At 43.2% G+C, this 24,323-nt stretch overlaps 1 pseudogene across 1 annotated transcript; it reads left to right on the top strand.

The window, feature by feature from the left end:
• The first annotated feature begins 16 nt into the window (after nt 1–16).
• On the top strand, nt 17–23,876 carry LOC308269561 (Y-box-binding protein 1-like; annotated as a pseudogene). The gene is made up of 6 exons: nt 17–27; nt 266–365; nt 2,528–2,592; nt 9,096–9,228; nt 10,613–10,711; nt 22,737–23,876. The product of its transcript is annotated as a Y-box-binding protein 1-like (transcript).
• Nucleotides 23,877–24,323: the final 447 nt, after the last annotated feature.

The raw sequence follows: 24,323 nt of genomic DNA, 5'->3' as shown, positions 1-24,323 counted from the left end.
GGGCTGGGAATGTACTATGCAGGTAAGGTAAGCTGACTCTGGGTTTATTCTCTAGTACCAAAACAAAAACATAAAACCTCCAAACAACAACCACACACACACAAAAATCCTATTATTTATGGAGCTTCTAAGTGTCAAACATAATAATTGTCAAGTAAATCCAAGCTAAAATACTATTTTATAGATGAAGGTGAGGCCTTTCACAAATGAAAAAGCCGTTCAGCTTTCCGAGACCATGCTCTTTCCACTGTGTTTGGATGCCCAGGAGAGAGGTTTATGGTGTGTCCACCTCGGATCAGCAGTATAACTTGGGGAGCCCCTTTTACAAAATCGAGAGCTTCATGATAGTGACACTGGAGCATAAGGTCAAGGGCCAGCAAGGCCTGTGTGGCTGTTTGTCACCGGTTCGAGAAACCAGCTCTGGCCAGGCGTGGTGGCGCACACTTGTAATCCCCACGCTTGGGAGGCGGAGACAGGAGGATCGCGCAGGTTCGAAGCCAGCCGTGCTGGCTTAAGAGACCCTGTTTCCAAATAAAAAGTATAAAATAGGTCTGGGAGTGTAGCCCAGAGGTAGAAGGTTTCCATCCCCAGTACCACCAAGAAAAAAAAAAAAAAAAAAAAGAAAGAAAGAAAGAAACCAGCTCTGGTTGTACCCAACTTCAGGACTCCCACGAAAGTCAGCACCACCCACTGACAATTAAGGAACTTTATGTCAAAATAAAGTTTGGAGACAAATATGAATACAGGGAAACATTTTTAATAGTAGTTCAAGAAAGGTAAACAGAAAAAGAATTTGTAGCTCAGATATGACAGTTAACTATTTTATTTTTGTAGTAATGGAAATTATACTCAGGGGTGGTCTGCCTATGAACTGTACTCCAGCCATTCATTCATTCATTTATTTATGTATCTATTTATTTTGCCATACTGGGGATTGAACCCAGAGATACTCTGTCCCTGAGCTACACTACCCCCCCCCCCAGTCCTGTGTTTTCTTTGTGTGTGTGTGTGTGTGTGTGTGTGTGTGTGTGTGTGTGTGTGTGTATGGAAGTGGGGATTGAATGGAGAGGCATTCTACCTCTGAATTACATCCCAGCCCTATTTTATTTTTTATTTTAAAACAGTTTCAGGCAAGCATAGTGGCACATGCTTGTAATCCCAGTACTTGGGAGACTAGGACAGTAGAATAACAGGTTTGAAGTTAGCCTTGGCAACCTAGTGAGGCCCTCTGCAATTTAGTGAGACTGTTTCAAAAAACAAAAATAAGAGCCAGGCATGTAATCCCAGCAATTGGGAGGCTGAGACAGGAGGCTTGTGGTTCGAAGACAACCTCAACTACTACTTAATGAGGCCCTTTGCAGTTCAGTGAGAGCATGTTTCAAAATAAAGAGTAAAAAACAGGGGTGTAGCTCTGAGGTAGAATGCATCTGGGTTCCATCCCCAGTACTGAAAAAAAAAAAATCCTGATGTGGTGCACACTTGTAATCCCAGTGCTTGGGAGGCTGAGACAGGAGGATGGCAGGTTCTGGTTAGCCTCAGCTACTTAATGAGGACCTCTGCAACTTAGTGAAACCTTGTTTCAAAATAAAGAATAAAAAAATAGGGCTGTGGGTGTAGCTCAGAGATAGAATATCGTGGGTTCCATCCCTAGTACCATAAATAAATGAATAAATAAATATAAAATAGGGCTGGAAGTATAGCTGGGAGGTAAAATGCTTCTGGGTCCAGTCCCCAGGAAAACACACACACACACACACACACAGTTGCTGAGGGCCTCCCTTAAATTCTGAGACTGGCCTCAAACCTGAGATGCTCCTGTCTCAGTCTCCTGAGTATGGGGATTATAGGCTAGTTAACAACTAGTTAACAATTAAGATCCGTAAGTACAGGATGTTCCTGTCTTTTGGAAAACAAGGATGTTCCTGTTTTCAGTGGCTTACCTCTAGAAACAAAGCTCTTTGGATTTCTCATTAATCAAGGACTTCAGCAGGTTCCTGTTGTGTATGGTTTATCTAGGAATGGAAGGTAATCAGGAAGGAAAGTCTTTGGGCTGGAGTGAGTGATTTGCGGCCAGGGCTCTTTGCAACAAGTCACTTTTCCTTCCTCTGCTGGGCTTGCTGGGCTGGCTTTACTGTTTTTTTCCTCTAGTTGAGAACTTCCTCCATTTCCTCCATATCAGAAGACTTTGTTACAGTTTTTTGCTCTGAGTAGATTATGTTAGAATAATAAACAAGGTTACTTAAACAATGCTCTTAATAGAATAATATATGGACATGAAATATCTAAAAAAAGAAAATTCATATACACTAAGTATATCTCCAATATAGGAGATATACTTGATTAAGACAAACTGATAAGCCTACTTTGTTATTATACCATGTGTAGGCTATTTCCCAGAAAGCCTTAACTCATCCCTGTGAGAAGACGCATGGCTTGGTTTTACACCTCGTAATACGTCATCCATATTGAAACAATGGCACCCATGCTCGTGGATTCTTGTGCATTGTTAAAATTTTCCATTGGCTAGACTGCTACAACCAGCACAGCAGTTATTCAGGGTGAAGAGGGCAGTGGGGCATTGAGAAACAAAAGGTAAAAGATCTTGGATTCTCCTAAAGGAGAACGAACGAATGTAATTGGAAGTAACACGCCTATATAGTGCAATTAGGAAGAAGAGCTTACGTAAGCACCGATGTAAATATGAAGCCAGTGCTGCCATTCAGAAGTCTAGTACTTACCTTTAGCCCACTCTTTTTTTTTTTTGGCGGGTCTGGAGATGGAACCCAGGGGCATTCAACTTCCGAGCTATACCCCCTGCCCTATTTTTTATTCTTATTTTGAATCAGGGTCTCACTAAGTTGCAGAGGGCCTCACTAAGTAACTGAGGCCGTCCACGAACTGTGATCCTCCGGTCTCAGCCTCCTGAATGCTGGGATTACAAGCGTGCGCCACCACGCCTGGCTTTAGCCCACTCTTGCTACTTAAACATTCTTTTTGGGTTTTTTTGTTTGCTTTTATTTTGTGGTACTGCGGGTAGAACCTAGGGGCTTTCTACCTCCAGCTATACTCCCAGACCTATTTTATATTCTATTTGGAAACAGGATCTCACTAAGTTACTGAGAGCCTCACAAAGTAGCTGAGGCTGGCTTTGAACCTGTGCGATCCTCCTGTCTCAGCTTCCCAAGCGCAGGGATTACAAGTGTGCTCCACCACGCCTGGGTTCAGACATTCTTTTTGAAGCCTCCGCAGAATTTTTTTTTTTTTTTTTTTTTTTTGGTACTGGGGATGGAACTCAGGGGCATTTAACCTCCGAATTATACCCCCAGACCTATTTTTTTATTCTTTACTTTGAAATAGAGTCTCAGTGACTTGCAAAGGACCTCACAAAGTAGCTGAGGCTATCCTCGAACTGTGACCCTCCTGTTTCAACCTCTTGAGTGCTGGGATTACAAGGGTGTGTAACCACGCCCAGCCCACAGGAACAAGCTCAGCCCTTGCTGACTACTTGTGCTAGCCATGTGTAACATCCAGGGCCCTTGTCAAAAGAGGCGTGTTCAACCTGGTGGCAGACATGGTTGCAGTTCTTGGCCTTCCAAGGTACTGATGCCCTCATTAAGAAATGATTGAGCAAGCCTAGGACTCCCCTAGCCCCTACTTAAAAGGCCTGCGAGCCACCATTTTGGAGTCTCATCTTTGCTCCGTGCACCGATGGACTCCAGTATGCTGAATTACCCAAAGTAAAGCTTTTGTGATTGCATATACCCTGATGGTCTCTTTGTGGAGGACTCCTGAACCCTTTCAGGAATAGTTCATGGATTTTTGGCATGAGTGACAGATGGATAATGATATCATTAACAGTGAATGCAAAAGGAGCAATTTTTTTTTTTTTTTAATTTTCTCTCAGTGCTGGGGATGGAACCCAGGGGCATTCTACCTCTGAGCTACACCCCCAGCTCCATTTTTTATTCTTTATTTTGAAACAGGATCTCATTGAGTTGCAAAGGGCCTCACTAAGTAGCTGAGGCGGTTGGCGAACCGTGATCCTCCTGTCTCAGCCTCCCGAATGGTGGAATTACTGGGATTGCAAGCGTGTGCCACCATGCCCTGCCTCAGAAGGAGCAGTTTTGAGGAGAGAGAAAAAATTATCTTTAGCTGGGCGTGGTGGTGCACGCTTGTAATCCCCATGCTTGGGAGGCTGAGACAGGAGGATCGCGCAGGTTCGAAGCCAGCCTCCACTGGCTTAAGAGACCCTGTTTCCAAATAAAAAGTATAAAATATAAAAAAGAGATGTAGCCCGGAGGTAGAAGGCCCCTGGGTTCCATCCCAGTACCACCAAAAAAAAAAAAAAAAAAAAAATTATCTTTAGAACATGTTACATTTGAGAAGCTTTTTCAACATCTAAGCAGAAGAGTCAAAAGTCAATTGGGGGCTGGGGATGTAGTTTAGTGGTGGAGTATTTGCCCAGCATGAATGAGTTAAATCTCTAGAACTAAAGGGGTAAAAGGCCATTGGTATACGGAGTCTAGAGTCCAAGGAATAAGGCTATAGGCATACATTTGGGGATCTGTCACAGATAGTTGTCATAAAGCCATGGGACTGGCTGGAATTCCAAAGGAATAGAGGTAGGCGAGAAAGGAAAGAGCATCCAGTGAATATCAATACTTAGAAGGGCAGAGAAAGAAGTGGTTCTAGAAAACAGGTTGAAAAGGAGCAGTCAGGGATGAGGAGGGAAGTGAAATATGGTTTCAGGAAAGCATACAGAAGAGAGTGTTTTAGAAAATAAAAAGTCAAATAGTACTAAGAGATTAATGTGAGGTGATCAATGACCCAAGAGACCCCGGAGGCCAGTCCAGTTAGGGAAAGTTCATGGCAGGGGAAGTTAGGTGCCCTGTTGTCTCGTGCAGGAGAGCAGCAACTTTAAGGGGAAGAGAAAAGTGTTTATTATCAGGGAGAACAAGGAAGGAAGTAGTGCCTGGTTCTGGGAACAGCTGGACTTGGTTGCTCAGGGGTGGTGGGGGCTGACCTTCATGGTCAGGGTTGGAATGTGTCCTCCTAGGACTGTTTTCTTGTTTTTGGTGAATGCTCCTTAGACTGGGTCAGACTGCCCTGAGTTGTTATGGTGCAGCTGTGCTTGTGAGACCCAGCTAACTGTATTTGTGAAACTCACCGGGCCCCGTGCACCCTCCGACCTAAAAATTATCTGGCAGTTTTGATAGATCTTTTGTGAAAGAAGCAGGTGAAAGCCTGACTGCACACTAAGGAAATGTACACCCAGTGGCCCTATTTTATTCATGATTTTTCCCCAGTTTCCTTCATATAAGATCAGGAGCTGCGTTTGTACTGGCGTTGCAGCGCACCCTTCCCTGTGCGTGGCAAGCTGGGATACCATTGAATCTTTTAGTTCCTCTTTCACGGTGAACACTGTCGAGGTTACACAATATTAAGTAAGTCACTTGAGAATGTAGTTTCGCCAGCAGCTGTGTGTTGCTTTCTTTCTAGCGTATTTCCAATAACTTAGCCATTGTTTTCTTTTTAACAAACTTTTTTTTGTGTGTGTGTGTGTACTGGGGATGGAACTCAGGGGCATTCTACCTCCAAGCTACACCCCCAGCCCTATTTTTTATTCTTTATTTTGAAACAGGGTCTCACTGAGTTGCAAAGGGCATAAGTAACTGAGGCTGCGTGCAGACTGTGATCCTCTTGTCTCAGCCTCCCAAATGCTGGGATTACAAGCGTGTGCCACCATGCCTGGCTTTTTAAACAAACCTTTAACAATAGTGAGAACTACCTATTTTTTTGCGAATGAGATAAATGACTTTGAATCAATATCTGTAATTTGGGCCTCATTTTGATTTTAACAAAAGAATTATTTACTTTTGTACTATAATGTTCGGTTCTAGTAATGAAATATTTAATTGGTTCACCAGAAGTCACTGTTTTTGAGAAAATGAAATTAAAACCCAATTAACTTTTTATTTTTATTTTTGTGCAGTATTGCAGGTGGAACCCAAAGACATTATACCTCCGAGCTGCACCCCCCCAGTCCTATTTATTCTTCTTTCTCTTTCTTTCTTTCTTTCTTTCTTTCTTTCTTTCTTTCTTTCTTTCTTTCTCTCTCCTTTTCTTTCTTTCTTTCTTTCTTTCTTTCTTTCTTTCTTTCTTTCTTTCTTTCTTTCTTTTGTACTGGGGTGAAACCCAGGGGCTTTTCTACCTCCGGGCTTTACTCCCAAACCTATTTTATATGTTTTTTGGAAATAGGGTCTCGCTAAGTTGCTAAGAGCCTCACCAAGTAGCTGAGGCTGGCTTCGAACCTGTGCGATCCTCCTGTCTCAGCCTCCCAAGTACTAGGATTATAAGCGTGCACCACCACGCCTGGCTATTATTCTTTATTTGAAATAGGGTCTCACTGAGTTGCAAAGGGTCTCACTAAGTAGTTGAGGCTGTCCTTGAACCGTGATTCTCCTGTGTCAGTCTCCCAAAGGCTGGGATTACTAGTGTGTGTCACCACGCCCGGCTTCCCTATTAATTTTATGTCAAAATGTGACAAAGACTTGGGCATGGTGGCACAGGTTTTTAATCCCAGTACTTGGGAGGCTGAGACAGGAGGATCACAGGTTTGAGGTAGCCTCAGCAAGTAGTAAGACTCTTAGCCACCTAGCAGACCCTGCTTTAAAACAAAAAAAATAAATAAAATTGGGCTGGGGGTGTAGTTTGAAGGCAGAATGTCCCTGGGTTCAATCTCTTTTAACAAACATACACACATACAGACACATATATACAAAATGGACATGGTAGTGCATGCTCCAGAACTTGGGAGGCTGAGACAGGAGGATTACAAGCTCAAGGACATCCTCAGCTAGTAGTGAGATTCTCATCAACCTAGTGATACCCTGTTTCAAAATAAAAATAAAGCTGGTCGTGGTGGCACATGCTTGTAATCCCCGTGCTTGGGAGGTGGAGACAGGAGAATCGCATAGGTTCGAAGCCGGCCTCTCTGGCTTAAGAGACCCAATTTCCAAGTTATATATATGTCTGGGAGTGTACCCCGGAGGTAGAAGGGTTCCATCCCCATTACCACCAATAAATAAATGAAAATAAAAAATAGGATTGGGGGTGTAACCCTAGTTCAATGGTTCAATCCCTAGTATATATATTATTATAATTATTTGCCGGGCGCGGTGGTGCATGCTTATAATCCCTGCACTTGGGAGGCAGAGACAGGAGGATTGCACAGGTTCGAAGCCAGCCTTGCTTAAGAGACCCTGTTTCCAAATAAAATTATAAAAATGGTCTGGGAGTGTAGCCCGGAGGTAGAAGGGTTTCCAGTAACCCCAGTACCACCAAAAATAAATAAATAAATAAAGTAAAAATAATTATTATATTATGTAGTATATATTATATAACATATTATATCATATATAAATATATAGTATTATATAGTGTATAGTATTATTGGTATATATCATATATCATATATCATATATATATATATATATATTTTTTTTTTTTAAAAGAAACTAGAGTTTTCCACTACTATCTGTCATGCTCTGTTATAGTTTAGATTTCACTAGATAGCCTGGAACTTGACCAGGTTATAGATAAGAGCAGAGACAGGAGTGTGTGTGTGTGTGTATGTGTGTGTGTGACCAGGTTATAGATAAGAGCAGAGACAGGAGTGTGTGTGTGTGTGTGTGTGTGTGTGTGTGTGTGTGTGTTTGTTATTGAATTTGTTATTGACCCAAGAGGCATTCTACTTCTGGGCTACACCCAGACATATTTTATCTTTTATTTGGAAACATGGTTTCACTATGTTGTTGAGAGCTTCACTAAGTAGCTAAGACTGGCTGCAAACCTGCAATCCTGTCTCAGCCTCCTAAGAACTGAGATTACAAGCATGTACCACTAGGCCCGGCTAGGTAGTGCAGATTTTAACAAGGCCAGCTATCAGTAGAGAGAGAAGGTCTAGGGGAAGGCGGAGATTTTATAATTTCTAATTCTTAAACTGTAATTAAAATTATAGTAGTTGGAAAATGGAAGACTGTGATTTGAATTCTGGTTTCACTATTTGGTAACTCTGTGATACAGAATAAGAGACTTTCCTCTGTGACTCTCAGTGTCTCCTCCACAAAATGAAGCTTAAAAATCTGCCACAAGTCGGGTGTGGTGGCACACCCTTGTAATCCCCGCACTTGGGAGGCAGAGACAGGAGTATTTCACAGGTTCAAAGCCAGCCTCATTTACTTAGTGAGGCTCTCAGCAACTTAGTGAGACCCTGTTTCCAAATAAAATATAAAATAGGTCTGGGAGTCTGGGAGTATAGCCCGGAGGTATAAAGCCCCTGGGTTCCACCCCCAGTACCACACACACACACAAAAAAATCTGCCATAGATGTGCGTGGTGGCACAGTTTGAAATCTCAGCTACACCCCCAGCCCTATTTTCCTTGTTTATTTTGAAACAGGGTCTACTGAGTTACAAAGGACCTCACTAAGTAGTTAAGGCTGTCAGCGAACAGCGATCCTCCTGTCTCAGCCTCCCAAATGCTGGGATTACAAGCGTGTGCCACCACACCTGTCTTGCATAGTTTTTCCAATTATATTTCATCTTGTCTGCTTTTTTTTTTAATGCTGTGCATCAAACCCAGGGCCTTGTTCACATTAGGCGAGCACAGTACCACTGGTTATACCAACAGCCTCAAGTGGTGGGTTTTTTTGGAGGGTGTGTGTGTGGTGCTGATGATTAAACTCAGGGGCCTTCTACTTCCAAGTTATATCCCAAGCCCTATATTATTTTATTTTTGTTTGGAATCAAGGTCTTGCTAAGTTGCTGTGGGCCTCACTAAGTTGTTGAGACTGGCTTTAAACCTGCACTTTTCCTGTCTCAGTTTCCCAAGTACTGGGATTATAGGCATGTGCTACCAGCCCGCTACCTCATGTATTTCTTATTCTGAGTGATACCATAACATTATATAATATTGCAAAACATGATTTTTACTATCACATTCTAAAAATATCTTTTAAAAACCTGAGCTGGGCATAGTGGCTCCTTGAGCTGGACCAAAGCTTCACTGATTCGTGTTCCCTGCCTGACTTTTAGGCCTATGAGTATGGCTGAGCAGAGTTTGCAGAACTCCAGAGGGTACCATGCATGCAACATTCCCGAGAGTTGTGCTGTGTGGATCATGAAATCAGTCCAGCTCTACCCAGGGCCACTGCTGAAGTCTGTGGAGGTTTGATGTAACTGTGATACTGAAGCATATGACGTGTGTGAGGTTTCATACTCTATGCCATATGAATGAGAGGGAAAACCATTATCTTGTCCAGCCTGGTCCACCAGTGACCAATCAAACACATGATGTGCCATGCTCAACAAAGCTGACATTTTCAAGGTTTGCACTGAGATAAACCATGAAAAACCAGAATATTGAAAAATCTTCGGTTCTAAGATAAGCCATAAAGTTTTTGTTGTTTTGTTTCAATCCAAAGGACACAAACATCTTGTTTTTCTTTGTGTCAAAACTGACTCAAGGCAGGGCATGGTGGTGCACGCTTGTAATCCCAGTACTTGGGAGGCTGAAACAGAAAATAGGCGTATTACAGATTTGAGGACAGCCTCAGCAAGTAGTGAGACTCTCATCAATAGAGGTAGACCCTGTTTAAAAAAAAATTAGGGTTGGGGTGTAGTTTAGAGGGAGAATCCCCCTGGGTTCAATCCCAAGTATCACACACACACACACACACACACACACACACACACACACACAGAATTGTAGATCACTGTTACTGAGGTAGATTAGGTGAAATAAAAACAATAGGTAGAACCCGGTGTGGTGGCGCACCTTGTAATCCCCGCTTGGGAGGCAGAGACAGGAGGATCGCGGCAGGTTCAAAGCCAGCCGCTCTTGCTTAAGAGACCCTGTTTCCAATTAAAAAAAAAAAAAAAAATATATATATATATATATATATATATATATCTGTCTGGGAGTGTAGTCCGGAGGTAGAAGGGTTTCCAGGAACCCTAGTACCACCAAAAACAAACAAACAAACAAACACAATAGGTAGAAAGAAGACAGAGAAGAAAAGGGAGACTGTAGCTTTAAACCTAAAAACTCCATTATGGTCCTTATTTTCACCCTAGAAGTCTGTTTTTCATTAGGCACTCATTCCTAAAAGGTCCTCACCCTTAACCCTACAGGTCTATTTTCTCTTGGACCTAAAGTTTCAAAAAGGTTTGATAAACAAAGGCTCCAGTAAGTTTTAGAGCACTATACATCCAGTTAATTATATTCGTACGTCATGTTGACTGGCAGAATGTATTTTAGACTAATAAGGAATGTCTGGAAGGAGTGTTGTTAAGAAATCAGTGACCCTTGGTTAAGCCCAGGTGCCATTTGTCAATCAGGTGGCAAAAGCTTAGAGATTCTGACCACCACCCCTGCCCTGTACCCCTAGCCAATCCCCACAGGGTCTCCCATAAAAGAAGAATTGTGAAACCCCAAAGGCGTCTCTCTCACTGGCAGGCGGCTTGTTCTCTCTCCTAAACACATATTTCTTTCCTAAATAAACCTCTGTCTATATCTGACTGGCACTAACTGAAATCCTTCTCTGTTACAGAAGCCAAAGACCCCGCAGATCCGGAGTGGAGGAATCCACCCTTCTTTCGTGACATTACAATTTGCAAAATCTCTTTTGCAAATACAAACTCAAACTGTAGTAAATTCTTAAATTTGTGTTTGAGTTTTGCAGAAAAAAGTATAAAATTTCTTCAATCCTAATTCTAAGCTCTTTAGAATGTGGACCCTAAATCCTCAAACATTCTCCTGTGCTTCCACATTATACTTGTGATGAACTGACTTATTTCCCACTAACATACACTTCAAAATTTCTTGTAGCGCTCCTACTCCCTTTTTCTCTCTTACTATATCACTTTGGTTCTTCAAAGCGCATTTCGATGCCACTTATTTCCCAAAGGTGTGTGTGTGTGTGTGTGTGTGTGTGTGTGTGTGTGTGTGTGTGTTAGTGTTACTAGGGATTGAACCACTAAGCTACATCCCTAGCCCTTTTAATTTTTTATTTTATTTTATTTATTTTTTGTGGTACTGGGGATGGAACTCAGGGGCCTTCTATCTCCAGGCTATACTCCCAGACCTATTTTATATTTTATTTGGAAACAGGGTCTCACTAAGTTGCTGAGAGCCTCACTAAGTAGCTGAGGCTGGCTTCGAACCTGTGCGATCCTCCTGTCTCAGCCTCCCAAGTGCGGGGATTACAAGCGTGCACCACCACACCCGGCTTCTTTATTTTTTATTTTAAGACAGGGTCATCCTAAGTTGCCCAGCCTGGCCTTGAACACTTGCATTCCTCCTATTTGTCCCACCCAAATACTAGGATTACAGGCATGCTCCACCATGCCTGGCGCCAAAAGCACTCTGTTCTTTTTTTTTTTTAATTGATATTGAGGATTGGATCCAGGGGCATTCTACCTCCAACCTATACCTCCAGCCCTATTTTTTTTTTTTAATTTTGAAACAGGGTCTCACTAAGTTGCTGAGGGCCTTGCTATATTGCTGAGGCTGGCCTTGAACCATGTGATCCTCCTGTCTCGGCCTCCTTAGTACTGGGATCCAAAGCATTCGTTAGTAACCATAATTTACATTCATTCTTCCTCTGGATTCTCTGCCCTTATGACTTACCTTATCACTTATTCAACATTCTACAAATTCTACATATATGACTTTTTCTTTTTTAGTAATTTTTCTTACTATAAGAGTAATAGTAGGCCGGGTGTGGTGGCATACGCTTGTAATCCTAGTCCTTGGGAGGCTGAGACAAGAGGATTGCAGGTTTGCAGCCAGCTTCAGCTACTTAGTGAGCCCCTTCACAACTTAGTGAGACCTTGTTTCAAAATAAAAATAAAAAATTGGGCTGAGAGTATTGCCTGGAGGTAAAATGGGCTCAATCCCCAGTACCACAAAACAAAACAAAATATGAGTAATAGTTGTTCAATGTAAAATATAGAGTGAAATTAAATGCTGAATCATTTGTAATAAAACAATAAACACAAAAGATAACAAAGTTACCTACATACTTAAAGAATCTTGGGATGGGGAAGGAACATCTAGCCTGATGCCAAAAGATAGAAACTTTGAATTTAGAAATAGTAATCAACTTTGGAAAACTGTGATATTTCTATACCTATAGAGTATCTCTTTTGTAAGATGTGTTTTCTCTTTCTCTCCCTCTCTCTCTCTCTTCTGGAGATTGAACCCAGGGGCCATCAACACTCCCAGCCCTATTTATTTATTTTGAAACACTAAATTACTGAGGCTGTCCTCGAACCTGTGATTCTCCTGTCTCAGCTTCCCAAGTAGTGAGATTACAGGGATTTGCCACAGACCTGGCTCACCCTCAGCCTTTATTTTATTATATACAGCTGGGCGTGGTGGCGCACACTTGTAATGGTGTTTGTGCTTGGCGTGGTGATATATGCCTGTAATCCCAAGACTTGGGAGGCTGAGACAGGAGGATCACAGGTTCAAGGAAAGCCTCAGCAATTTAGGAAGGCCCTCAGCAACTTAGTGAGACCGTTTCAAAAATAAAAAATAAAATAGGAGCAGGGTATGGTGGTGCATGCTTGTGATCCCAGTACTTGGGAGGCTGAGTCAGGAAGATTGCAGGTTCGAGAACAGCCTCAGCCTAGAAAGTCCTTATTTCCAAATAAGAAATAAAATCAGTCTGGAGCCGAGCGTGGTGATGCATGTTTGTAATCCCAGCATTTGGGAGACTCAGGAGGATCGTGGTTTGCAGACAGCCCCAGCTACTACTTAGTGAGGCCCTTTGCAACTCAGTGAGACCCTGTTTCAAAATAAGGAATAAAAAATAGGGCTGGGGATGTAGCTCGGAGGTAGAATATCCCAGGGTTCCATCCCCAGCGCTGAAAAAAAAAAAAAAAAATTAGTCTGGGAGTGAACGCCTCTGGGTTTAATCCTCAGAACCACAAAAATAAATAAATTAATAAAAAATAAGTTATGTGTGGTGGGTTCAATTTTAAGTACACAAACCAAACAAACAACATAGCATTATAAGAAAGTGTGTGGGAGAAAAGATCTAACCAAGCCGGGTATGGTGGCGCACACTTGTAATCCCAGCATTTGGGTGGCTGAGACGGGAGGATTGTGGTTTGCGGACAGCCTCAGCTACTTAGGCCCTTTGCAACTCAATGAGACCTTGTTTCAAAATAAAGGATAAAAAAATAGGGCTGGGGGTGTAGCTTGGAGATAGAATGCCCCTGGGTTCCATTCTCAGTACCGAAAAAAAGTTTAAAAATAAAAATAAAATATGGCTGGGGATGTAGTTTAGAAGTAGAATGTCCCTGGGTTCAATCCTCAGTTTTAAAAAAATGTTTTGAACATGTATACATATTATTATTATCATCATCATCATCCTCTAAATGGTATAATATAACGATGATCTACATAGTGCTGACACTGTGTTAGGTATTGTAAGTAATATGGAGTTTATTTGAAGTATCATGGGAGGATGTATATATTCTGTATGCAAATACCACACCATGTCATTTAACAGACTGAAGCATCTGAAGGTTTTTGTGTCCATGGGGGTCCTTTAAGCAATCAAGCAATCTCCCTCAGACACCAAGGGATGACAGCTATACTGTTTTTTTTTGTTGTTGTTGTTGTGTTGTTGTTGCTGCTGCTGTTTTGGTACTGGAGATTGAACCAAGGGACATGCTACCTCTAAGCTAAACCCTGCCCCTTTTTTCTTCTTTATTTTGAAACAGAGTCTCACTAAGTTTCAGAAGACTTCGCTAAATTGCTAAGGCTGGCTGTAAACCTGAGATCCTATCTCAGCCTCCAAGTACTGAGATTACAAGTGTGCACCACCATGCCTGGCTTCAAGGGCAGGCAAGCAACCCCAAAATGTTAGTCACACACACACACACACACACACCACCTTTTCTTCCTCTAATCAAATGTCTCCAATATTCTGGAGGAAGTTTTTTTTTTTTTTTTTTTTTTTTAGTTTGTTTGATTTGGCAGTACTGGGGTTCCTGGAAGCCCTTCTACCTTTGGGCTACACTCACAGACCTATTTTATATTTTTATTTGGAAACAGGGTCTGTTATGCCAGCGCGGCTGGCTTGGAACCTGCGTAATCCTCCTGTCTCCGCCTCCCAAGCACGGGGATTACATGCGTGCACCACCATGCCTGGCAGTTTTGTTCATTTTTAACTTTGAGTCACTCAATTGTTGATGCCAACAGCGTGCTTACCATGATGGATATTGGCAGTTGCCCTGCCCTGCTTGGAAGAGGTTATTTAATTTTTCACGCTGGGCAATTAAATGCTTACCTTTTTTTTTGGGGGGGGGGTACTGGAGATGGAACCCAGGGGCATTCTGCCTTTGAGCTATGCCCCCAGCCCTATTTATTATTATTATTATTATTTTGAAACAGGAACTCACTAAGTAGCTGAGGCTGGCTGCGAACCCAAATTCTCCTGTGTCAGCCTCCCAAATGCTGAGATTACAAGCGTGTACCACCATGCCTGGCTTTTAAATACTTATCTTGATTATGACACACATTTTTTTCTTAAATTGAGATGAAATTTACCTAAATACAGTTAATCATTTTGTGGAAACAGAAGAGACTCCATTTTGTCTCCCCTGACATTATTGTGTAACTAAATGCCCTTAAGCCCCCCTCCTTTTTTTTTTTTTTGTTTTTGGTCGTACTGGGGTTCCTGGAAACCCTTCTACCTCCAGGCTACACTCCCAGACCTATTTTATATTTTTATTTGGAAACAGGGTCTCTTAAGCCAGCGCGGCTGTCTTGGAACCTGCTTGATCCTCCTGTCTCTGTCTCCCAAGTGCGGGGATTACAAGCAGCACCACCATGCCCAGCTCCCCCCTCCTGTTTTAAGCTGCTAATCTAAAGTTTAACCTTGTACTGAAAGGCTTTTTCCCCCCAAGGGGGAGACCCTCACTCAAGTCTCGGGATACGCAACACCCAGAGAGAACACGAGAAACTTTACCTTGATGCAAAAGCAAAAGGTTTATTAAGGAGCCAGTGCGCACTGGGGTCATCTCATGACTCATGCAGGAGCGTGGGGTCAGTTCCCAGGAGCAAGCACACACACACACACACACACACACACACACACACACACACGTCTCATGGGGGAAGGGAGGGACCCGACCTATCAATGATGTTTTATTTTTTTTATTTTTTGGTGGTACTGGGGTTCCTGGAAGCCTTTCTCCCTCCGGGCTACACTCCCAGACCTATTTTATATATTTTTTTAAATTTGGAAACATGGTCTCTTAAGCCAGCGAGGCTGGCTCTGTCTGAACCAGTGCAGTCCTCCTGTCTCCGCCTCCCAAGCGTGGGGATTACAAGCATGCGCCACCACGCCCGGCTCAATGATGTTTTATATTTGTTTTATTTAGCATGAAATTTTCAAGGTTTATCCATATTGTAGCATATAATAGTCCTTCATTACTTTTTATGAGTTAGTAATATTCCATTGTCTGATGGAATAATGTATATATACCATACTTTTAAAAATCCACCTGGAAAGAATAAGGGGAGGACTTGGAAGATGGCGGCGGCCAAATAGGACAGGTATCCTCTGAGAAACCCCAGACATCAGATTTTGGTTTAATATCTGATTGGGACAATATATAGAGACATTTATAACCATGAGTTCCTAACTAAAATCTAATAAAGAAGAGACAGACCAAGATGGTGGAGACGGTGGCGGCAGCAGCAATGGCGGGCAGTATTCTGGAGAGGTAGATAAAACCAATCCAGCTCACCTTGAACTGTTGGAGAAATCTCCCCAACAAAAGACTGCTCCTGCCTCCACATGCTCAGGAATTCTGGACAACACACTATGTAAAAAAAATGCTTGGGAAGAGGGCCAAGATGGTGGTGGTGGCAATGGCCAGTATCAGAGAGAGGCAAGTAGATTCATTCTAATCTATCCTGAACTTTTGAGGAAATCTCCCTGAAATTAGACTGCACCTGCCCCACATGCTCAGGAACTCTGAACAACATACTATGTAAGAAAAATGTTCGGGACACCTCAAATGGAGCCCTGTACAAGCAGGTTGGCTGGCACTGCATGTCCCAGGAGCCAAGGGTGCTCCTGGCCACTGCACTCCTCTGCGCTGCACTGGGGCTGGGTGCACTCAGAGCAGTAGAACCCATTCTCGGTGGTGAAGCTGTGGGCCTCTGCTCTTGGCCAGGAGATAAAACACATTGCTACTAAGTACTCAACTCCTGCAAAAGACATGTGCTGTTTTCTTTTATTAAATAATATTGAAGAGGGAGGAAGATGGTGGTGGCTGCAGCTGCAGCTGGAGCTGCGACCACGGCCGCAGTGGTGATGGTTAGCAGTGGCCGAATAGGATATGCACCCCTCTGAGAAACCCTGGACAATAGATTTTTATTTAATAACTGATTGGGACAACACATAGAAACATTTCCAATCATGACTTTTATCTGAAATACAGGAGAGAGAGTGGAAAATGGTAGAATTAGAGGCAAGACTGCAGCACCGTGGCCACCACTGCAAGAAATGTGATTTTTGGAGGGATATCCCAGAAGAGATCGGAAAGCAGACTGCTCCTGCCACACATGCACAGGAATACTTAACAACAACATACACTAGGAGAGACCAAAAAGGTGGTGGCAGTGGCCAGTACTCAGGAGAGGCAGACAGATCCAAACAAATTCAACTGAATTTTTGAAAAAATCTCTCCAAAAGTAGGCTGTTCCTGCCCCACATGCTCAGGAACTCTGAACAACATACTATGTAAGAAAAAGTTTTGGAGAGACGGACCAAAATGGCAATAGTGGCCGTGGGCAGTATTCAGGAGAGGCAGACAGATCCAATTCAATCCACCTTGAATTTTTAAAAAATATCTCCCCAAAAGTAGACTGCTCTTGCTGCACATGTGCAGGAATTCTGGACAACATACTATGTAAGAAAAATGTTGGGGGCAAGTTGCACGGAGCCCCGCCAGTATTTCTGGGCCAATTCACTGCACTGGGTGTCCCAGGAGACCTCAGCTCATGGCTGCTGTGCTCCTCTGCGCTGCACTGGGGGTCAGGGTGTGCTTGGAGCAGTGGTTCCCACTCTTCATGGTGAAGCTGTGAGCTTCCACTTTCAGTGGGAAGATAAAATCCAGTGCTGCTAGGGAATTGGGCTCTAAATTTCTGCTTAGAAAACAGGAACCTTTGTAAACATCATGCCCACAGTAACAGGAACCAGAGCCTGCTGGGTGGCGAGGCCACGTCTGGAGCCAGTGAGGCCGGGCCCAGAGCCTGCTGAGGGGCAAGGCTGGGTCTGGAGCCAGCGGGCTGGCCCAGAGCCTGTTGTGCGGCAGGCCTGGAACTGGAGACTGCTTCACAGCAAAGGGCCAGTGGGTTTCTTCAACTGTGTGGCCAGGAAGCAACAGAAGCCACCTCTACCTCACCTAATCTCTCAGCAGATTTCCAGATCCAAGTGACCTCTATTTAAAAAAAAAATGTGAGTGGATCATCCTGTCAAAGTTACTCACCTTTGGCTTTCAGGTTTTCAGTAAGTGGGAATAAGTGTGGAGAAATAGAAGCTCTAATACATTGTCGGTGGGATTGCAAGTTGGTGCAACCACTTTGGAGAACAGTATAGAAGATCCTCAGAAGAAGGAAAATGAACTTACCATATGATCCAGCAATACCACCTCTGGATATCTACCAAAAAGAATGAAAATAAAAATACCAAACAGATGCATGAACAACCATGTTCATAGCTGCACAGTTCATCATTGCCAAACTGTGAAGCCAGCCAAGATGTCCTTCAATGAATGAGTGGATTTCAAAACTATGGGATATATATACAATGGAATTTTGCCCAGCCATAAGGGAGAAAAAAATTATGACACAGTGAAATGTTACACACAAAAATAAGAAATCAGATGCTTTTCTTAATGTGCAAAATATTAGGGAGAAATGGGTAACAGGAGGAACTCTAGATGAAGAAGGGACCCTATAGAGGAGCAATGAAGGTGACCTATCTGAGGGGATAAGAGGGAGAATAAGGGAAACTCTTTAAAGCACATGAGGTACTTAAACATATCAAAGTCAATCAGGAAGCCAAGCATAGTTAGGTGGGAGGGGGAGGGAAGGGGCTAGAGATTGGGTAGGGGCTGATTGGGTGATGTGTGCATGTATATCGCCACAAGTTTTTTTTTCCCCATTGAGATGTATAACTACAATGCACCAATAAAAATTTATTTAAAAAATAAAAATAAATAAAAATCTATCTGTTGAGCTGGGTGTGGTGGTTCATGTTTATAATCCCAGTATTTGGGAAGCCGGGACAGGAGGACTGCAAGTTTAGGACCAGCCTTAGCAAATTAATGAGGCCCTCCACAACTTAGAGAAACCCTGTTTCAAAATAAAAAAAAATGAAGTAGGACTGGGGATGGGGCTCAGAAGTAGAATGCCCCTGGGCTCAACCCTTAGAACCAGAAAAAAAAAGGTCCATCTGTTGTTGGATATGTGTGTTGTTTATACCATTAGCGACTGTAAACAGTGCTGATAAAAACATTAATGTGCAAGTATTTAAGTCTCTGGTTTTTTTTTTGTTTTTTTTTTTGTTTTTGTTTGTTTTGGTGGTACTGGGGTTCCTGGAAGCCCTTCTACCTCTGGGCTACACTCCCAGACCGATTTTATATTTTTTATTTGGAAACAGGGTTTCTTAAGCCAGCAAGGCTGACTCCGAACCAGCGCGATCCTCCTGTCTCCGCCTCCCAAGCGCGGGGATTACAAGCGTGTGCCTCCACACCTGGCTGAGTCTCTGTTTTTGATTCTTCTGGGTATGTATACCTAAAAGAAAAATTGCTGGGGTTTATGGTAATTCTATGTTCAACTTTTAGATGAACCACACAATTGTTTTCTTTAGTGGCTTAGCTTAGGACAAGAACCCGCGGTAATTTTCTGGTTTTGGTTGTTTTGGCTTTTGTTATGGGTTGGGAGAAAGTGTGTCCGGGACCCTTGCAGGGGTTCCCGGGGAACAGTTTCCTCAAACCATGTTCTCCCAATCTGTAACATAAGCTATGAATAAATATGCATAGCTTGGACAGTTGCTGAAGATTTAAAGAAGTTTATTAAAAAATAGAAATACAGAAAATAGAAATATAGCCCCATGCCAAAATGGCATGGGGGGGGTGACTCAAAATTAATACACCAAAGGGATCGCACGTGGACCGGAGGCTGAGACCAGAGGATCAGGGTTTGGTTTGCAGACAGCCTTAGCTACTTAGTGAGGCCCTCTGCAACTTAGTGAGACCCTGTTTCAAAATAAAGAATAAAAAATAGGACAGGGGGTGTAGCTCAGAGGTCAAATGCCCCTGTGTTCCATCCCCAAACCCGCAAAATAGAAAGAAAGAAAGAAAGAAAGAAAGAAAGAAAGAAAGAAAGAAAGAAAGAGAGAAAGTCCTGTATCCTGACTCTGGGTTGCCTAAAGAACAGCACCTTATCTTATGGAAGTGTCTGCTCACTTCCTTGTGGGCAGCTGGGGAAGGGGTTAAGGGTCTCTCACATTTCCATCTTGGGTCTAAACTCCTGACAGTATTTCTAAGGCTCTGACAGGGTGTCCTACCTCATTAGTACACACACACACACACACACACACACACACACACACACACACCACCTCTTGGAGGAAGGGAGTCTTTCTTTTGATCTTGTCTTACCCAGGAATGCAGAAACCTTTGCCCTAGGGGAATCTCTGTCTCAGTCTTTCCCATGCTACCTGATTGTAGGAGTATTTCTAGAATAGTAGTCCTGGAAGGAAGGAAAGCTCTAATATATGAAAAACTCGCTCTCATTTGAATTGTTTTCCCCCAAAACTCTGCTTTTGAACACTGCTGCACTTTCTTCTTTTTTTTCTTTTTTTTTGGCAGTACTGAGAATTGAACCCAAGAACATTCTACCTCTAAGCTACACTCCCAGCCCTATATCCTTCCTTCCTTCCTTCCTTCCTTCCTTCCTTCCTTCCTTCCTTCCTTCCTTCCTTCCTTCCTTCCTTCCTTTTGTAGGAATGCTGGAAGAAGAGTTCCCCCCCCAGCATGATAATTTAGTTATAGAAGCCTTCTCCCCTATTAGGATTAAGAAAGTAGGATTGGAAGCAGAATGAAGATCTGTAAGCCAAGCTGTCCAGGTTGCAGGATTCAAGGACCAGGGTAGGGGACCCGCCAGGTCAAAGCCTCTAATCTCCAGCTTGTAGGCCAAGGTCTTTGTCCTCCCTGCGCTGCCCCCACAGCTGCAAGCAACATGGGCCCCTATCCCCATATCTCTGAGCCAGATCAGCATTCCCCCTCCGGCCTGGGGAACAAGGCCATGCTAATCTGCTCTCCAGGCAGAGTCATCAGCGCAGAGATAAGCTTGGCCCAGCCAAGGTGGGTGGGAAAGGCAGCCCTAGGGAATGAACACATACCATAAGGGAGATAAGCAGTCCTTAGCAGGCTCTGACTGACTTGTGTGGATGCATGTTTTAAAATTATTGGTTGTACTTGTTTGTCCTTGTATCTGATTGGTTGTATTCTAAGGTTGGCGGGCTCGGACTTTTGGTGGGCCCTGATGTGTGTAACCACTCCCTCCTGGGGCTATAAATTCAGACCTTGGAGTGAGCTCTGTGTCAAACCTCGACCATTTAGTGTCTTGGTCTCAACCCCTGGCTAGCCAGGACAGAGCTGCAGCACAATAAACCTCTCATTTTTACATCTCTTGCGAGTCTTTTGTTATTTGGGTTGGTGGGCGATTCTCGGACCCTTCACTTTCTTTTTTTTTTTGTGGTACTAGGGGTGGAACTCAAGGTCATTCTACCTCCAAGCTTCACCCCCAGCCCTATTTTCTATTCTTTATTTTGAAACAGTGTCTCACCAAGTTGTGAAGGCCCTCACTAAATAGCTGAGGCTGTCTGTAAACCTGGATCCTCCTGTCTAAGTCTCTCAAGTACTGTATTACAAGCTTGCACCAACACGCTGGCTTACTGCTGTACTTTCCTTAAGAAAAGAAAGAAAGAAAGAAAGAAAGAAAGAAAGAAAGAAAGAAACATTTTTAAACAATTTTATCTATAAAGTTTCTTAAATCGAGTTCTGCTGATTTCTTCAATACCAAAACATGTTTCAATATATTTAGTGTTCAAATAGAACATTTTAACAAAAAGGACAGTGTTAGATGGTGTATAAAACAATAATCTTGATCTAAATGAGATAGTGGAAAACCCCAAAATTTCTCACAATTTCTTTTAAAGGTGGCTTGTTATCCTTTGTGGATACTGTCATGAGTTTTATGGACACAGTGGCAAGAATGACGGGTCACACTTAATGTCTTTCACAAATGCTGTTTGTTAATTCACACAATGCTCAGAACACTCCCATCCTTCTCTAACTAAGCCACTAGCCAGATAGCATTTGGTTACCTGAGGCAAGATGGGTCTCTGCAGGTAACCTAGGTTCAGGATCATGGTTACAGCAGTTGCTGAATCCCGAGGTGCAGATGCTCAAGGTCCAGGCAATCAGACAGGGTTGAGCCCGACTGTCATCTAGAGGAATAGTCCAACAGCTTCCAGGGAGTGCCCTGGCAGAGCCAACATTCAGCCTTACAGAGGGTGGGTCAGAGCCACTCGTATGGCCACTTGTCAGGCCAGTTATACCCTGAGTTGAGATTATCTCATCCTCTAGTTGTTATATCCTGAAGATGTGGGTCCATTGTTTAGGCCATTATCTCATCTTCCAGTTGTTTATGTCCAGACATATCATTTACATCCTTCTTCTGCCCCAGTTCTTCTCACATATCTGGCTAGTCCATCTGTACCTACACTACCCCATATTCTGACATATACTCACAACAATCTGACATATATTTCATATGCTCACAACATTCCATCCCCTTGATCCAAGGGAAACCCCAATGGTTTCCCAGGATCAAAATGTAAAGAGAAGGTGAACTACAAATTGGAATCATGCACATTTCAGGTACTACAAATCCATTAACAAAAGCATATACTATCATAGAAGACATTAAAGCAAATATATCATCCACTATCACACAACAAACAATTGAACACACTTCTATATCTAATTGAACTATTACCTCATACAATCTAAAATGAAGGGAAAAACAGGATTGATCTCTTCGATTGCCCCACATCAGTCATTATAAAATCCCAAATAAAACTTCCAAATCTTATGACATCTACTAATATGTAGCACGTAACACACACAAGGAGTTAACAGTTTTCTTATACTTAAAGCACACAAGGATAATGGTTGTTCTTGTTTATTAGTCGATCTGCCATAGGATGATCCAAAATCACAGAAAACAATTATTTCATCCATTCATTGTCAGATGATGGAGCAGTGCACACCATGCACATGGTGAGATGGTGATGTTTTTCTTGCCATGTACCCAACAGGCCAACAGCATCATAAGGTGTTGGTTGACATATTGGTCAGGCCAATCTCCTGCTTTCCATGATCTGGACAGATTGTATAAGAATATATGTGCAATGTAAGATAGAAAGGTATCAGAATTATAAAAAATAGGGACCCCAGAGAGCCCTGAGCAGCCCCACTGCCGCCGCCGGCCTAGTTACCATCACACCCCGGGAGGAGCCGCAGCTGCCGCAGCCGGCCCCAGTCACCATCACCGCAACCATGAGCAGCTAGGCCGAGACCCAGCAGCCGCCCCCCCCCCCCCCCCCGCCGCCCCCGCCCTCAGCGCCGCCAACACCAAGCCCGGCACCACGGGCAGCGGCACAGGGAGCGGCGGCCCGGGCGGCCTCACATCGGCGGCGCCTGCCGGCGGGGACAAGAAGGTCATCGCAACGAAGGTTTTGGGAACAGTAAAATGGTTCAATGTAAGAAACGGATATGGTTTCATCAACAGGAATGACACCAAGGAAGATGTATTTGTACACCAGACTGCCATAAAGAAGAATAACCCCAGGAAGGACCTTCGCAGTGTAGGAGAGGGGGAAACTGTGGAGTTTGATGTTGTTGAAGGAGAAAAGGGTGCAGAGGCAGCAAATGTCACAGGCCCTGGTGGAGTTCCAGTTCAAGGCAGTAAATATGCAGCAGACCGTAACCATTACAGACGCTATCCACGTCGTAGGGGTCCTCCACGCAATTACCAGCAGAATTACCAGAATAGTGAGAGTGGGGAAAAGAACGAGGGATCGGAGAGCGCTCCCGAAGGCCAGGCCCAACAACGCCGGCCCCACCGCAGGCGAAGGTTCCTTCCTTACTACATGCGGAGACCCTATGGGCGTCGACCACAGTATTCCAATCCTCCTGTGCAAGGAGAAGTGATGGAGGGTGCTGACAACCAAGGTGCAGGAGAACAAGGTAGACCAGTGAGACAGAATATGTATCGGGGTTACAGACCACACGATATTGCAGGGGCCCTCCTCGCCAAAGACAGCCTAGAGAGGACGGCAACGAAGAGGATAAAGAAAATCAAGGAGATGATACCCAAGGTCAGCAGCCACCTCAACGTCGGTACCGCCGCAACTTCAATTACCGGCGCAGACGCCCAGAAAACCCTAAACCACAAGATGGCAAAGAGACAAAAGCAGCCGATCCACCAGCTGAGAATTCGTCCGCTCCCGAGGCTGAGCAGGGCGGGGCTGAGTAAATGCCGGCTTACCATCTCTACCATCATCCGGTTTAGTCATCCAACAAGAAATGAAAATGAAATTCCAGCAATAAGAAATGAACAAAAGATTGGAGCTGAAGACCTTAAGTGCTTGCTTTTTGCCCGCTGACCAGATAACTAGAACTATCTGCATTATCTATGCAGCATGGGGTTTTTATTATTTTTACCTAAAGATGTCTCTTTTTGGTAATGACAAACGTGTTTTTTAAAAAAAAAGCCTGTTTTTTCTCAATACACCTTTAAAGGTTTTTAAATTGTTTCATATCTGGTCAAGTTGAGATTTTTAAGAACTTCATTTTTAATTTGTAATAAAAGTTTACAACTTGATTTTTTCAAAAAAGTCAACAAACTGCAAGCATCTGTTAATAAAGATCTTAAATAATAAAAAAAAAGAATTATAAAAAATAGGTCCATCAACAGCATGGACATTTCTGCAGAAACCACAATTACATTCATATCTACTGAGGATATGTTGAATATACCACTGTTGTTCATCGCTGAGACATTTTTTAAAACAAAATTTGAAGTATATTCAGGGTTTTCTTAAATCTGGTTTTCTTCCCCAGGAATATAATACAAGTGGTGGGAGGGATGGTGCA

The sequence above is a fragment of the Muscardinus avellanarius genome, assembly GCF_963383645.1.
Source record: "Muscardinus avellanarius genome assembly, chromosome: 11".
Classification (NCBI taxonomy): Eukaryota; Metazoa; Chordata; class Mammalia; order Rodentia; family Gliridae; genus Muscardinus; species Muscardinus avellanarius.
This window is presented reverse-complemented; position numbering and strand designations above follow the sequence as displayed.